The 16,918-nt window shown below is 33.1% G+C and overlaps 1 protein-coding gene across 2 annotated transcripts in view; it reads left to right on the top strand.

Annotated features, from left to right (window-relative positions):
• Positions 1 to 520: 520 nt before the first annotated feature.
• LOC134531736 (uncharacterized) overlaps positions 521 to 16,918 on the top strand; it is a 377,288-nt gene continuing 360,890 nt past the window's right edge. For both annotated transcript variants that reach the window (XM_063367600.1, XM_063367597.1), the window contains exons 1-2: positions 521 to 627; positions 16,380 to 16,417. The gene's annotated coding sequence lies outside the window, so the exon portion shown is untranslated. The remainder of the gene's footprint in view (positions 628 to 16,379; positions 16,418 to 16,918) is intronic.

Raw genomic sequence — 16,918 nt, 5'->3', positions numbered from 1 at the left:
AGACACAGGGAAAACCCTGGGCCGGTTCATGCGGGGATCAATTAACATGCATTAAGCAAGCAGGTAACTACTGGACAAGAGGAAGAAGGGTCCAGGTAAGAAGAGTTGGAGGGGCTGAAAAATCAACCATGCTGGAGTTGGGTGCTTGGGCCTTGCGGCCCGCATTTAAAGGTTGGGAACTCCTGGGTTATTATTAACCAGGGGCGCAAGCACCCCCAGGGGCGGGCGACTTCACTCGTCAGCCCAGCCACAGCTGCCCAGGCAGCCACAGTTAAAACAGAAGTGGGCAGACGAGCCAGTAAACCGGCTCGAACTGCTGGCTCTCGGAGCGAAAGGCAGCCTGACATTGCGCCATCTTCATCTTCCTTCTTCCAGTCAACAGCCAACGACCTTTCAAGCCAGGGCGTCTTGTTAAAAGGAAAACAAAGTCCCGAAGTTGACCGAAGGTTAAGTCTTCGGGCATGTTCGGGTTGGTCCTCAACCCTTTGTGAAATGTAGACTTCCCAAATCTTTGAGCCCCATAGCAGGGGGTTATCTATGGTTAGCAATGTATTTGTTTTCTGTTTTAAAAGTTTCCCTTTAATATTGTTGTTGTTAAGTGTAAAGTTGACTGCGTTTTATTTGAATGTACGTATTATTGCATTGCTTTCATATTGATCTGAATGGTATTGTTATAATGAAAATTGTTAGAATATTATTTAAAAGAAAATTGTTATCCTGTAGAAGTTGGATTCTGTTTTCCATGAAAAGATTTTAGCGAGTATAATGTTACTCATAGCATCCCGCAGAAATATCAACATAATATAGACTACTTTTATTTGGTATAATTTATAATACTTTAAATTATTTATAGTTTATTAATTATTGTTTTAATTAGTATCTACCCTGTGTTTTGTATTGTAAGGTATTGTACTTAAAAAAAATTCAGTTGGCCATAAGGCCATAAAGGCTGGGCTACATTCGCAATAGCACGCAAACAGCACAGACGCACAGAAGTTCAACATGCACTGTTAGATATGAGCTGCCACATTGGCAAATAGCACGCGCACAGAAAAATAGCACAGGATCGGCGCACAGAAAGTTCATTAACTTTTAACTTTTAGGTTATTTTCTGTGCGTGACCCTGGTGGTAGCCAATCAGCAAACAGTTTAAGTACTTCTCTAGTGGGCTTATAAAAGAACAATTGTCACGAAAGTATTGGTGCTGTTGACTTGAGTGGTTTGTTGTTTTCAAACACACGATAACATATAAATGGAAGGCACATTTGATAGCTATTTGATAGCTGTAATAGAAAGTAAAAATATTTTGTATGACAGGAGATCCGCAGGATACAAAAAATGAAGAAGCTAAATTAAATGCTTGGAAGTCCGTGTATGAATGTGTTAAAGAAGCCGGATTTGATAATTGATTGGTAATTGATAATATTTATTGTCTTTAGACACAAGGTGCAATAGACATTGTCATTAAAAATACATAATAGTATATAAATACACATTTTTAAGTTTAAAGTAAAACATCTTAACAATAATATAACTTTACACAAACTTAAGATCATTAAAATTTAAATTGTTCCATTCGTCTAGTGAATATAAAGGATTGGATATGAGCCATTGTTCTAAGATTTGTTTATACTTATCAAAAGATACTGTCCTTGCACACTAGGGTAATCTATTAAAAAAACTTTCACTTACATTTTCAAAACTCATATATGATTTACATAGTCGTTTATAACTGTCATCAATTAAATATCTATTTCTGGTTTTATAGCTATGTACATTATTTCTTAAAATTAAGTTTTTTTGAATGCTTCCGGTATTCTTTTGTGTTGTGTTGTGCGTGAATGTAGCATCAAGCTCTGTGCTATATCTGTACGTGTGTGCTATCTGTGTGCTGTTTGCGTGCTATTGCTAATGTAGCCCGGCCTTAAGGCCCTTAAACTGATTTCTTTACGTTGGGGAGGGACTGTTTCATGGTGGAAGGGATATGGTACCTTAAACAACAAAAGAAAGAACATAATTTATTTTAAAAATGTAATAATAGTTTATGAGAATAAGTTACAAATATAACTACAACTCCTTGTATTTTTTACTTGTTTTATTTTTATTTGAATTTGGAAGAATGTTGCCTACCTTCACCCCTCCAAATTCGCCTTTGTACTTGCGGTATTCAGTATGCAGTTGCAAGATTTACTAAGAATTACATTCTTTTACAATTTTTTTTTGATAATTTTTGTGTACCATGATAATAAGTAAATTATTAACAACTACATACTTTGCTTAAGGCTCTTAGTACCAAACATAATTCCATAACAATGTTGACATCACCAACAAAGTGACATTTACATAATTTCCACCTCTACATTCTTATGGATCAAGCACAAGAATATGGGGTTTTTGGGTGGGAACATCAACATGCTTGTTTTGCATTGAATAGACCTATGTTTCCTAACACTATTGACCACATGGTATTGTATTGTGTACTAGAGCCCTATTTTAATGTTGAACGCAATACCAACCTGACAATATTTACGGTATCAAACACTGAACTATAATCCCACCTGATTTAGAAAATTTTGTATATATATATTTTATTTATTTAATTTTGTTTCAAGTCATACGTTAAGTATACTAGAGCCCTACCTATTCTTGTAGCCTATATAGCCTAATACTAAAATTCTTAACCTGAAGCTATCATAACGTTAATATTTTCTCAAGACACAAATATTGTGCAAAACAAACATATGAGTCTTCTACACCAAAAACACCCTATCTCCTCACTTGCACTGTAAAAAAACTAACTTCTTCACTTAATCCATTGCATTACCCTGGTTACTCAAACTCATGCCAACAGTATCAGATGCACAGAATTTTTTGTGAACTAAAATAAAATAGCAAGTATAATTTACAACAAGATCAAAGTTTACAGGATTGTGCCATCAGGATCAAATGCACAGTATCTGGATTATATATAACAAACTAGCTGCAGTACTTGGCATTGCCCGGGCTGAACACAGGGTGATATATTGTCCATGAGTTAAAGGAAATTGGATAGTGTTATATGACAGTGTGGTGGACATAGAGAAAGGACACACAATTGCTGTTTGTATGTCTATAACCTATGATTTTCTGTTTACCCATGAACAGTTTAGAAGTTGATGCATTGTAGCAGCATCATCTAGCGGCGAGTTACAAAAAAATCTCCATGATAAAACACATTGATGTACCAACTTTCATGGCAATCTGTCAGTGTCAAGAGTTCGACGTCATACATACCAACATCCAATTTATTATATATATAAATAAACAAAACTTAAACCGCTGGTGAACTTTCACCATTGTTGGAGACAGGTTATTTGCTGTGAGCATAAATTGGAGATGTTTGCTATGGTCTAGAACATGTATTGTGCGAGGTACCCAACGGTCATTCCATGTCAGATCAACCAAGTATCTCCCTTTGATGGTTTTGATATCCAAGATTTATAGTACTTTCTTAGTTTCTATAAGTACTTTATAAAAATGTGTATTATTTAAATTTTTTCAGTGAGTAGTTGTTATTTAATAATTTATTTAAAATTAGAAAGTATTTCTATTTTGGTAAATATATTTTCACTATAATGACTTTTTTTTTAACCATTGTACCTAGAAAGCTCAAATAGAGCTCATTTTAAAACTCTTGAAAATAGATACAATATTATATGATGCACGGGCAACCTTGGGAGCAATAATAATTCAAAAAGTTTATAAAAATATTTTAAAAACACCAATTTTAATCTGTCAGGAAAAAATATTTTAATCTTGTAGGTTTTGTGATAAGATTAACCAAATTTCATTTTGGGACAAGAATGGGATAAAGTTTTAATAAATAATAAAATAAAAAATTGCTATCATCAAGTGAGAAATATTTAGCTAGACTTCCAGACTACTAATACAAGATTGTGTGGTTTGATAATGTCATGTCAGAATCAGTATGCAGTAAAATACCTTTACAAAACTTGCAAGCTTCTGTTTTCTTTCAGCTTCAGGCTTTTTTGAACATAATGATAAGTCTATATCAATATATAATACTGTAGGTACCTGCTCAGACCTCCACAATAGTGTTTCACCTTGTTCAGCTCAATTGTAAATGTACCGTAATAAGAAATTTGCCTACTATACCGAGGTACATTCTGTCTCACCCCACTTCCAGAAACACCAGCCGTGCTTATAGGCCTATCAAGAATTACAATGATAAAAAACTTGAAAATCCCATACGAACGACCATTAATTTCTGTTCCCATCTAATTAATGCTTTTGCTTAGCAATCAACACACCAAGTGAAACATCAGAATACTTGTTATAATACAAACATCACAAATTGGAAGTAAAATACAAACATGTAATAATGTTACATTATTTGAAATGTAGGTAAGTAACCAAAAATAAACTTTCTTTGTAATTGCAATCACGGACATATCTGTAAAATAATGTATGAAACCATAATAAAATATCACACTGACAAAACTACCTACTGCCATAACATAACAATAACGCACACCCAGGTACTACGGTGGTATCGAAGAACTTACATGAATACGCACTTAAACCCAAAACCCTCCACTTAGTAAAACATATAATCTAGGTACCTATCTATTAGTTTCAAAAATGTCGTTCACCTGTATTTATTCCACACGTTGCCTCCACACTAAGATGTTGCAAGTTGTGAACTTGTAGTTAAACATGCTTGTTGCTAGCATGAGAAACAGCTTATACAACATTATGTTATCGATACTCCTGCTACGCAAACTTAATGAAGTGTTAAGGCCCCCAAACACAATCAGTCCAGCTCGCAGTTTGGACTTCTCAACCCAAACTGAAAGTTTGGACTGAACTGAAGCCTTCCCCACACACAATCAGTCTTGTAGATGCTGTTGCTGTTATATGTGTCTCTTTATCGTAGAATATGGAAGACACAACTTTGGTTATTGCAATTGTAGTTGCACTTTTAGTTAGAAACAGGGGGGAAAAAATAGCAAAGTGACCAAAGAGTATAAACAAAGATGTCTGCCTTGACACTCGGCTGATTGACTGATCATCAGTGCATCAATTCCAACTGATCAGTCCACCATCCTTGGTCACATGGCAGTCCCGACTGTTAAGTTCCAACTCATAGGCGAAGTCCAAACTGATCATGTGTGGGGGGCTTTACGTTACTCCTACTTTATTTTTCGCCAGGTAATAAACAATGGGGATACTCGGCATAGCGTCATTCCTATATGCTTCTGGGGAAAACGTAGAATAATGAGGATTTTGGGCAGGGTAAATAAAAACAAGTTTGTTTTTACACTTCAATTGTTTGTTTACAAGATTTTATTTTGTTATCGTAAAGTATGTATACTTTAATCTTAACTATTCTGTATAGGCTACAACATGATGTATCGTATAATAAATGAGTATTTCAACCTTATTAGTATATGTAGTTTATGTAATTAAATTTTATTTTTTCATACAACATATCAGTAATAATTTGATTCCAACTATATAGCTTAATTTAGGCTACAGCATTTCTGTGCTGATTGTCATTAACACTGTACTTAATGGTTGTGATTTTAGTTACTTTATGGTTGTATAAATTATATAAAATTTATTATTGCTTGCAAAGTATACTAGAAGGGTTGTATTACATTATAGTTTATGTTACCAACTATAATTTATTTTAATCGTATTGTATACTAAAATTACAACCTTTGTAGTTTTTATTGTGAATTGCAAATTGTAATTACCCTAGGGCAAATATTTTTTCATTATCTTCCATTTCCAAATTCCCAATTTTATTTGCTGTGGCCTAAAAAAAATATAATTTAGTAGGTATTAGCGACGTTAATGCAACTATTCCACCATCATATTTTTTTCTGCTTAAATTAAATTTTGCCACAATGTTCAGTACCTACCTAATTCAGGATGTCAAAGACAAAGAAAATCATAATAGTCAGGGAAGTTGAAATTGGTCAATGAAAGTAAGGGATTTATTTGAAATGTTAGTAAATTCATGGAGCTTTCCCAGTGATAAAAAAATTTTAGGGTAAAATATCATGCCCCAAGATGCCATCACCCAGACTGTGAAGCATTTTTTTTTCCAGATAGTGTCTTAGCACATAGTCATTCACACTATAAAATGGTGCATGCAAGGTTCTGTTTGAAATTTCTAGAAGTACAGACAGTGGAGAGAGAACTAGACTAGCTGTAGAAATGGTGGTGGCTGGATTTCTGTTCCAGAAAATTTTAAAATAGGTAAAGTATTTAAAAGAAAAAATAATCATTTAGAATCAGCTAAAAGTATGGAAAAATGTATTACAGATTTGTGTGGACATCCTCTAATTGATAAGATTATAATGTTAGGTAACTTAGCAGAGTCACTGCTTTTTTATAAAACAAATTCCGAGAATAGTATTTTTGTATTATTTTAGAAATGTTTATTAATGGTTCCTAAAAACTATATTTTTATCTTTCCACTGAATTATGAAAATAGGTACTTAATATTGAGGAGGGCAAAGAAGTTCAGGAACTTAAAAAAACTCAAAAATTATTGAAATGTAAATTTAATAAAAACTACAAAATACACTGATTTTAATAATTTCCAATGTATTATTATTTACTTGTGTTTAAATAGCTAAACCACACAATTTTTCCAGACTTCAGGGCCCTTTACGACTACAGAGTGAAAGTCGGTGGCTGTACTCAGCAAACCTGCCAGCAGGGTTGGGAAAAAAACAGTTTTTTTTAAAAAAAAATCAAAAAAAAACATGTTTTTTTATTGTTTTAAACTGTTTTTTTTTGTTTTAAACAGTTTGTCATGTTTTAAAGAGAGTTGTTAAGTTTAAACTTTTTGTTAGTTTTTAATATTAATTTTAGTCAAAACCACCACAATATGTTTTGCACATATGGTTTCAGCAGAAGTCCCATCAGGTGTAAGGTATATTGCTACACATTTTTGAATATGGAATTCCCTGGCATTTCCCGGTTTTTCCTGACTAGCCATTCCGGATATTATTAAGTACAAGGCAAAAAGTTCACCTTTCAAGGAGTACGTATTCAGTCCTGACTTTATGTAAGCTTTTGGACATACGCCATTGCTAAGCACAAGTATGTCTGTAGAAGAAAACTACAAAAAACACAAATGACAAAAAATCAAATAAAGCAAAAAATTGCTGTTGTCAGGATATAAACACCACACAATACTCCACAACAGGAATACGGTCAGCGAAACAAAGAAAAATGGACTAACAGAACGAAAAAAAACCCACAAATGATGACAGCACAAAAATACTGAAATCAAAACATTCAGCACAACAGTTGAAACGAGACAAAAACACAGCAAAACGAAAAGACGAAACAAATACAATAGTTTTTCAAAAAAGAACGAAAAAAAACCTACAAATGATGACAGCACAAAAATATAGAACCCAAAAAAATTCAACACAACAGTCAAAATGAGACAAAAACACGACAAAACTAAAAGACAAAACAAACATGACAGTTTTCTAAAACAGAAACAAGCGACGTTTCGGGAACTGCAATCTGCTTCCGTCCTCAGGCAGAGACGCACATGGTACGAAAACACAGGTGTGACCAAATTCCTGTTGTGGAGTATTGTGTGGTGTTTATATCCTGACCACAGCAATTTTTTGCTTTTTTGTGTTTTTGTCATTTGTGTTTTTTGTAGTTTTCTTCTACAGACATACTTGTGCTTAGCAATGGCGTATGTCCAAAAGCTTACATCAAGTCATGCACTCCCATTGCACAAATCTTTCAAAAATAATACTTATTCAGTCCTGTAACACTAAAAGAGATTAAACCTCTAGTATGGTGGATGGCTTTGGAGAAAAGTACTCATCATGCAACTCTGCACCTGGCACATCAGTTACACAGTGCAGTAGCTTCGTCAGCTGGTATTGAACGTATTTTCTCCACATTCAGGTTTGTGCATAGTACTGTAAGGAACCGGCTAGGAAAAGAGAAGGCTGCCAAACTTGAAACTGTTTTCGGTGCACTTAACTAACAAAAACAAATTTTAATTAGGTTAGATGAACTTAGTGAAACTGGCACCCTAAAAGGTATGACTGGTTTGACCCCAAGCAGTGCTGGTATTTTATGTTTAAGTGAGGAAAGTGTTTCACTTCAAAACTTCTCATCCTAGTCTGGATATTTATCACAATTGGTCAGTGATGCTTGCGATGAAAATGTCAATAAGCAGTTATCGTTTTCGTAAGAAATAAAACTTTTTTAAAATACATATAAAAAAACATGTTTAGAACAGAATGTTTTAAACATTGTGTTTTAAACTTGTTTTATTCAGAGTGTATTGTTTTAAACATTTTGTTTTAAACGTGCCAACCCTGCCTGCCACTGCATTTACAATCATTTAACTGTACAGAAAACTACCCAATATAAAAAAAAAAGCAAAGATTTACATCTCTGGTTTCACCCATCTGTTACCATTCTTCTTACGTAAACACAGACCTATGTGTTATGTCCATGAATTGCTGAAACGTTAAAATTAATATGCACAATCATACAAATTTACAATCACCACGACTTCAGTATTTAAATTGATTATAAATAATTTTTTTTTTAAACATTCTGGGGTGTACAAATCAAGGGAAGTAATTCAATCATTTTCTATATATTTATTCCATTTTTGGTGGGATTTCAAATAGGCTACCTAAATACCCTAAAAAATTTTAAAAGTTATTAGCTCAATCAGGTTAGACAACTTTTAATGTACCTACTACCAAAGCTGTCATATTTTGGGATACCAGTTTTCTGTACATCCTGTTGCCCTGATTGACTACGAAACATTAGTTAATAATATTTATTTGGACATTATTGTAATTGTATTATAAAACAATATACTGAATCGATACACTACACAATCTGAAGAATCTTTCCTTAATGTAAGTTCTAAGAAAACATTTTTTATTAGGTATATTTCAAAGAATTACTACTTATTTTAGCTGCTACCATGGTGCGAATTCTAGAAAATTTTTGTAAAGTTTTTCATTTCATGGTCCATAGACCCCAAAACCTTCATTAACTCCAAAGTATGTGTGTGTTTATATATATTATATAAATTATATAGATGTCAGTGTGTATATGTGTGTGTGTATATATACACACACACACTAGCAACCCACCCCGGCTTCGCACGGGTAGCAGAGCCTATACGCTTACATTTTTTTTTTCTGTTGTAGTGTTGTATCAGTCTGTAGCGTCAAGCATGTGGGTAATATTAACATTGATAACTTCTGCCGGATTAGGTGTAAACACAAACATATTATGTTTAGATGTTACACGTGACAGGGAAACATACAATTGGCTGTATGAAAAGCATTGAGTGGTTAAGTCAATTCCAACAACTTTCAACGTTTGACCTTGTGCTTTATTAAAAGTCATTCCAAATGCTAATGTAATTGGAAATTGAAGCCGTCTGTAATGAAAAGGCAATTCTGAGGGTACCATCGGTATTCTTGGTATCAAAACTTTAACCAGTTCCGTAGTCAGTTAATACTATACATTCGATCAAACATTTCGTAAATTAACTATTTTGAGTCACGTACCGTTGCACAGTTTAGGTGGGTTTAAATTTCTTAGTAATATAATAGGTGAACCTACTTTTAATATTAATTTGTGAGAAGGAATTCCAGGAGGCATCAAAGGTTTCAAAAATTCAGATCAATAATGTACTGACTCCTTCCTATCCACGACTGTATCAACTGAGTATTAGATTTGTGATGATACTTTAATATTTAAAAGAATCTAATAATTTATTTTATTTACTTGCTCTTTTATAGGGGATAGTAATAGCCCTTTCATGAAACCAATTTAGTGTCTTAGTGGTTATGTTACTAATATCAGGATATACCTTTTCAGTCGATTCCTCCACAGTTGACACCAAACCACATAGATTATATAGATTGATCTTGACATTAACGGCTTGAAACTTACAATTACCTACTTGGAGTAAGTCTTCAGAAAATTGCCTATCACTGTCTAAGGATAAACGGACGTCATGTTCCACAGACGACTCTCAAACTCTTTGGGAAGCATGTCTCTCACGGTCCAACGATAAACGGACGTTAGGTTCCACCTACCTCTTGGGAAACATGCCTTCCTCGGTCCAATGATAGACAGTCTTCCCTCTCTTCTTCATTTTTTTTAAAATTCTAAACAAACAAAGAATTTTGACAGTTAATGTACTGTGTTCTATATTCGATCTTTTTCGAGGCATGAATACTTCGTGTGAACCTAAAAATATTACAAAACAAAAATCAGATAAAATTCACTCAAACAAAAGTAGGTTTACAATTATAAATTTTAATCTGAAAATAAGTACTTCCATACCTAAAGACAACAAAAAAAAAAAATACAAAAATACAAAAAAAATACGGCCTCCACTTTCTATTTAAAAAAAAATAATGCATACAACAATTGTATCCAACAGCGAACATTAAAATGTACGTGTAATAGGTACTCAAAGATAGACAACGCGCAATGAGTCCACTCGCTTCGAAAGTCAGTTTACTATAGGTAAACATGCATTTTACTGCTTGGCTAAAAATTAAACTATGGTCCCAGTCAAAATATTCAACAATCATCATCATAACTGATAATAATCCATTTAATTGGTTTTTTTTTCTCTATTTGTAGTCGCAATAATCATGTTGAAGGGTTAGTGATAAAAAAAATATTAATGGCATGATTGCCGGAGAGAAATTACACTCACAGGTTGTATGTATACTAGATTTTTCTGGCTTCAGTTACAGTTTTTGAGATTATTTTCAAATCATATCTTTATCAAAATAAGAACTCATAGCACTCGGGAACAATGTAGCTTCAAATTAGTGAAAGAATTGTTAGAATTGGATTAGTAGTTTCAGTGATTGCCCCTAACATTCTGCTGTCGCAAAGGGGGTTCAGATTCTTGACTTAGTACATACTTGGCTTTATGCCTAGGGCGCCACCACATGTGTTACGGGCATACGGACCCAGCGACTCTATTCTCAGTGCCGTGACGTCACCCGTGTGCAGCGAGGCCCGTTCCCCCCAGTATCAATAAAAATCGTAACTACGGCCCCTCTCAGTGGGGGTCACGCTATTTATTAACAAATTCAACAAAGTAGGCTCTCAAAGGCGGCCCACACACCCCAGTCTCCTTCCCGCGTGGCCACGCGCACAAAACACACTGATATATTAACGAAATGAAACGTAAATAAAAACAATCTGCTGCTCGAGGCAAGCCCTGAAGTTAAAGAAGAATGGTTTTTTGTATAGAAAAATAGCCAGATGGACGCGGATTGGTAATAGTCGAGAGTTGCAGATGACTGGCGCATGAGACTCCTTCCCTCAGGCAGCGACGGCGACCGACCACCTTCCGGCGAGCCCTCGAGGCGGGTGCTACACTCACATCCGGCCAACGGCTATTACCATGTATTTAAATATAGCGTGCCACCGGAAACAAATGAACGTACATAAACCCTTAATTAAATTAGCTTACTGGCTAAAAACAATAAAATTACATAATTAATTTAATATTAAATAAAGTCAGCCTCGGGAATGTCCACGCTCGGCATCATTCGGGAGCGAAGCACTGACGTCACACTGGTGGGCGCGGGTCGAGACACGCATACACACATACACACATACATACACACTACGGCGGGTGGTTTGAAACACCCGGGACATAGAGGGTGGTGGTGGGAGTAGGGCCTGCAAGGGCGGGACGTGAGGCACATTGGGCTTAGGGAGGGCGTAGCCCCGGTCGACGTCAATTCAAACATAAAAACATAAAAAGATACCTAACCTAAAAATGAAAACAGAAAAAGGTAAAAAAATAATGGAAAATAATATAAAAACTATATGAAAAAGTGAAAAAAATATAATTAGAAGTAAGATAAGTAACATTAAAAATAATACATGACAAAATTTCACTCAAAGAAAAAAAAAAAGGAACAGTATATACTTAAAACGTAATACAATTAAAATATTTTTAAGTTAGAAATAAACAAGGATAGATAAACGGTAACAAATCAATGTTTTTAAGGATATAACTAAACCACAGGATTTACTCCAGGCATCATGTCAGTAGGCCGAAATGTTGGTGGCCATAGAAAATGACACAGTTTGTATGTCTGGTGACCATAGAGAAATGACACTCACAGGTCGTATATATACCAGATGGCAATCTTGCATCAAAAACATTTTCACATTCACAGCCAATTTACACAAAACCTTAAAGAATTGTGCACCCAAACCTTCCTCATGAATCACACCATCCATTGGTGAAAACCGTATGAAAGTACGTTTGGTAGTTTTTGAGTTCAGACACAGACAGATGCGGCGGGAGGACCTTCTTTTATATGTATTGATATCTATATATATCACATTTTTATGGACATGATAACTGCTGTAATTTTTCACAAATCACTTCCAAACCGATACATAAAATATAGAAGTGGTAAATCTTGGTTGAGTTCATTAATAGGCAATATCCGACCAAAAGGGTAGAAATGGGGAAAGATTTTTGAAAACCATAAAATTCATTATAACTCCCAGAATATGACTAATATCGCACTTGTTTGGACATATTATAATTCGTAGGAGTAATACCAAATACTTCTGTCTAAATAAATTTTTGATACGACTAACCATAACTGCAAGGGGTGGAAAAAATAGGAGTTTGAGAACAAAAAAATATCATAGCTCCCTTTGTAGGCAGAGTATAGAGTCATTCAAATATGTTTATACATCTTATGATTTTAATCCAAAACCTTTGTCTGAAACAATTTTTGATAATAGAAATCATTACATTCAAGGGATAAAAAAAAAAAACTGAGGTTGAAATAAGAAAATAAATAAAACTTTCCTACCATGTACTGTATCAATGCAATTTTTATTTTTGTTTAACTTTTTAAGTAGGGTCTAAAACTTTTGACTAAAGTAAATTTAGATGTAACAAACCATTACTGTAAGGGGTGAAAATAACAAGGGTTGAAAGACAAAAAAGTAAATACTACCTAATCCGTTCTAATTTATCATAAAAATCCTAAACTTTAATTAAAACCTTTCGTTGAAACAATTTGTGATAAAACAAACTATTACCGTAAAAACAGGAAATGAAATTAAAACAATTAATCAAAACTTCTTTAGCCTTAGTATCAAATTCATTTGAATTTATTTAAAACCATCTTAATATTTTCTTAATTTTGGCACGAATAAAAAAATGTTACGACTACGTATTAGTGCAAGGAATGAAAAATAGTGTTTGAAGGTAAAAAAGTTGTATATCTACCCAAGTAGGCATAATATGAAATTCATTCTAAATCATTCAATACTAAGTGTATTGAGTTAAAAACATTCAAAATATTTTCACTACATGGAATATAATAAAATGTTTTATCGATCATTTTAGAATATTGGAGAACATATAGGGTGTTATAGGTTCTTAAAATGTTCCAAGAGTTTAATAGAAGTTTCCAAAACATTTCCAGAATAAATAGGTACTTCGAAATCTACCTATGCTTGTAGGCTGTGCAGAAAGGTATTTATTTTCGTTTAGTTTTTAGGCCCTTTACTAATGTTTTATGAAAAATGTATTAAATACTACTTATATAATATAATTAAATATTTAAAACTATAGACCACAGGCCAAATGCATAATCTAATCTGAAATGAGGAGTATTACTAGTGGTTACTAGGAATATAAAATGTGGATGCTGATGATATGTATTGAAATTGTTGTTTAACATTTAAATCTATCCAACCATCTGTAATAAACTTACTTATCTAGTTCATTGGAATTAATGAAGGCAAATATTGTGTAAATAAGTTATTTTATTTACTAAAATAATCAGAAAATTAAGTTCTGCGATAATTTAATGAGAGTTTTCCCTCATATTTACTCTTCCTTAATGAATGTTTGTGATGTAAAACCATTATCAAAAAAAAATTATCAATCTTCTAAATATTTCAGTGCAGTCTTCTAAGAAAGTATACAGCCACAAAAGTATGAAATAATGTTTTTTTCCTGAATCAACCATGTGACACCTGCATCCATACTGTGCAGATCACTGTTGCTTGCATTTCAGGGAGAAACAGCCCCTTCTCAGTGATTGCGCATTGGGCATTGACGCAGCACTTACCGTGCATGTTCCTCAGAGAATGTAGCTTTGGATCATTTTTGTCTTTTTTCTTTCATCTGATACTCTTAAGAGGTAATACACTCCAGCAAAGATAAAATAGCTCAGCTGTTTTTAATTCTACATGCAAGTACTTAGTTGATTAGGACTTAAGAGTTCTTGCAATATAAGTTGATAACCATACAACAAAACTTTTTTTTATTAAGTCAGTTAATTGAAAGGAATTTTCTATTAAATTCTTTTTAGCATTTTACTTAAAAATCTTTCATGTATGGAAAAAATTTAATGAAAAGGATATTATAAGCCAAGGTTTAAAAAAAAAAAACCTTTTCACTTTATAATACAGAAATTCATAGTCTTTAAGTGGTGAGAACAAATCTCATCACACATGGTCTTTGATGTTTTACATTTTTACATTTAGCAAATACATTTTTAGAAGTGTAAGAAAGATTATTTTGAAACAGTGTATGTTGAAACAAATGTAAATGGCAAAAATTCATTGTGTTGGAAACAAAGTGAATACTCATTGCTGTAATCTGAGTGTGGGAAATCTTGAAATATCTTTTAAGTTGCAATTAATTGTATTTATTTAAGTCATATAAATATAACTATTACATTCTTTTAAATATTTCTATATAAAAATACTTGCATGTATGTTCTTTGGTTTTGGCCAACAGTTATGTTAATAATGTAATTTAATTGACAACTTATAGTTTACTTTCCACACCACTGCATAAAACACAACTATGCATATCTGAACTTTTTTTTTTACATTACATTAGAATAAAATTACTGTTTCTATACATATGCGGTTATCCACATGTTGGCACCAAACAAACAAGCTGTTAAGTGTTATTGACACCAATGCTAAAAGTCATTTCCTATACCCTTGCCAGTGTTAATTTTGATGTGGATGGCCTAAGAATAATACATGTGGGATGGAACATAGCAAGATGCTATGTTCATTGTATGTGCTGTCTCTAAAGTCCTTGTTGATAGATATACAGTCCAAAAGAGTTTTGAAAACTTATTAATTCTTTTCTTATCAAAACTAATTGAGTGTAGTTTAATCATATAGTTTAATGGCAGTGTTATTTTATGGTTATTTTTAGCATATATGTAAATATGTATAATGGTGTGTCAGTTATGTTACATAAATCCCCCAAATGTGCCCTTGTTTAATGCTTTTACAATAATGATATCATTTCCATTAAATAACTATAATTAATCACAACTGCATTAGGACTAATGGCTTGCATACTGGCAATTCTTTATGCAGTATTTTTACCTTTCTGGGAATTGGGTTGCATACAGTGAAAGATCCTCAATCCAGTGCATTCGGAACCATAGCCATGCCGGATTGGCAATTCTGCCGGATTATTGAACGTCACTATATTTTTAACGGGAAAACTAAAAGTGAAATATAACCAGCTAGTAAACAGGAAACCAAAATTAATGATAAATTCTGAGCAAATATAAAAACGGGCAGCACAATTATGTGACCAGGTGGCCAGAGTCGGGCGATTTAAACCACTATGGCTTAAACTACGGTTTAAACCATGGTTTGAACCAAGTGGTTTTTATAAAAATCCAAATGGTTTTTTTAAATAATGTATTTTTGGATAGAATATCTTAAATTTTTTAATGAAAGTTATAATTCCACTCTAATAACAACAAAAGTTCGGTCATTAATGTTTCTTATGATTTACCGGAGCAAACAATTATATAATAATCAAGATCTTATCATTTAAATTATCTGAATAAGTTGTAAATTATACCCAGCTAAATACTCCTCTAAAATTAAAAAAAAAAATTAAATATTAAATTTCTATTCTGTGGAAATCCATTCTGTGGGAAACACCTATCTATGGAGAATCCTCTTATGGGGAAGAACGCTTGATTAAAGACTTTCCACTGTATTTATTTGTTCACTGATGATGTTGTTAGATCAGTGATAGTAAGGTCCTTACTGAAAAATATCTCCAATTAATTTAGCGATTTGAGACTTAGGTGTTCTAGATGTATGTATGGTGGAAAGATCATGATTTTTGTACATATTTTTTACCTTGTTTTTATTTTAACTACATAGTTTGTTACATTTTGGCTTAGATATTTGAATTTTAGTCACATTCAACTGTGTTATGTTAGTAATATAGGTTCTAAAACCACTTTCTACATTTCAGTTTTTCTATTCTTTTTTGCCTTCAGAGTCATCTGTATCGCCATCAGCCACATTTTGATTTTTGGTAAGTGAGAGCCTGTCATTATGTACTTACTATACTCTTGTGCATGGCTTTTATTATGTGCTTGTAATTGTGATAATAGTTTTGGTAAACTGTGGTAGGCTTATTGTTTTACCAGAAAGGTATAAAAGTGTTAACATTTTTCATGTTAGTTAAATCAGTAAAATAAACTTTTGCCTAAAAGAGAATAGAACATTGAAGGAAAAACAGGTGTAATTACAACGTTATGATAACATTATGTTTTGTACATGTACAGTTAAGGCGCTCTTTGGGACCCAAGCCTTGCTGGATTAACGATTTAGCCGGATTGTCGAATTTCGATATTTTTTCAATGGGAATACAAAATAAAAATTAATTTACAGTATAATGTTACTCAAATCAAGTTTAAATAAGCTGATCTATGGAAAAAAAAATGATAAACACTTGAAAATAATTAGTTGAACTGTGCAGTGGTGCCATTGCAGTAGAAATTAAGAAAAAAAATTTGAATATGCGCGGTTCAAT

Source organism: Bacillus rossius, chromosome 5, assembly GCF_032445375.1.
Source record: "Bacillus rossius redtenbacheri isolate Brsri chromosome 5, Brsri_v3, whole genome shotgun sequence".
NCBI classification, from domain to species: Eukaryota; Metazoa; Arthropoda; class Insecta; order Phasmatodea; family Bacillidae; genus Bacillus; species Bacillus rossius.
This window is presented reverse-complemented; position numbering and strand designations above follow the sequence as displayed.